Source organism: Lissotriton helveticus, chromosome 2_1 (genome assembly GCF_964261635.1).
Source record: "Lissotriton helveticus chromosome 2_1, aLisHel1.1, whole genome shotgun sequence".
NCBI lineage: Eukaryota > Metazoa > Chordata > Amphibia > Caudata > Salamandridae > Lissotriton > Lissotriton helveticus.
Window position 1 is genome coordinate 789,904,111 of NC_136059.1, and position 1,392 is coordinate 789,905,502.

Sequence of the window (1,392 nt, forward strand, 5' to 3'; positions counted from 1 at the left end):
ACATGCTGCAAGGGAGGGTATTCAGTAAACAACAAAAGAATGCCCGACCGCCTCGTATCTTAATGGTGCAATTCTTATAACAAGACCAAATGTCAATTAATCAAACCTGGTCAGGTATTTTTATTTATACCCATCAATCATTAATTTACTTTTTTAGAAAGTGCATGTTTTTTCTAGGCAAAAGAAGATATATACATTTACAACATTACATTACATTACCAAACTTACAGATTTTGGACGAAAACATTTAACAAAAAAGCATCCATAAAAACGTAAAACCAAATAACATACACATTAAATATTCACATTTCAAGTAAACAGAAAACAAAGCGAAATTGAATCACAAGAGTAGCAAGATATAAATCTATATTTAACAATATCAATGAATGGAAATGTGACTCTTGTTATAGTGCCATATCAATGAATGGAAACGTGACTCTTGTTATAGTGTCGACGCGTTTCAGGTTCGAGTGGAAAGTTGTCGAACCCTCATCAGGGCTTTGTTAATTCTCTGTGTAGGATGCAAAAAAACAATAACGTTTTATTGACAACCTGTTTGCCTCATCATTTCTACTGTCATAACACTCATCATGTTTATTGGATCATAAGGGACTACCTTTATCAAAAAGACGGGCAGCCTTTTCGTTCATGCCTACTGGCTAGCGTTCTTCTCAAATTCAGTTTTCTGAAAATGAATCAAACGGAAACTCAATAAACATTGTCATTGACCTGCATGTTGTTCGCGGTCAGTGCTAAGGCTTAGTTTTACATACCTCCACGTGCACCGTCCGGCGCCTCTTGGAGGGAGGAGATCGTGGTATTAGTAGAATCAATCCTATTGAAGAAGGGGGAATTTTTAGGCTTAATTCATTGCAATTGGAAAGTGTGCCATTACTAAAATCCCAGCAAAAGCGTTCTCATACCTTATTGATGTATCGTGCTTCACATTTGAATATTGGAAATAAATCCAGGGCTGTGAAGGACCTGTCAAAAACGGAGTGCTTATTAAAAACCAGGCGAGGAGAGCCATTTCGAGCCTGGAGCTGAGGGATGACTGCACCAAGGTAGGAGAACGCGAGACTAATTTAAGACTTTTTTCAGCACACCGTGCCCCGTTCAAAGAACGTTTTTGACATGAGTGGTTAACTTTTGCCCTCTTTCGCCCCGCAGTGCGCAATAATTTACGAACCGCCACATCAGACCCAGCCGGGCTGATTTTTTGAAGCACGCAAAGGGAGGGAGACAGCGCACCTAATAGAACTACAGGTACGCCAGTTGCACGTTTCACATTGCTATGAGAGTGACGATGTGAGGCATAATTATCCCGAGCCTGGTTTTTAATAAGCACTCCGTTTTTGACAGGTCCTTCACAGCCCTGGATTTATTTCCAAT

General features: G+C 39.7%; 1 long non-coding RNA gene across 1 annotated transcript; it reads right to left on the reverse strand.

The window, feature by feature from the left end:
* Nucleotides 1-398: 398 nt before the first annotated feature.
* LOC144819507 (uncharacterized) lies at nucleotides 399-984 on the reverse strand. The gene is made up of 4 exons (XR_013607413.1): nucleotides 924-984; nucleotides 774-835; nucleotides 617-685; nucleotides 399-511 (listed from the first exon to the last, which is right to left on the reverse strand). It is a non-coding gene; the product is annotated as an uncharacterized LOC144819507 (long non-coding RNA).
* Nucleotides 985-1,392: the final 408 nt, after the last annotated feature.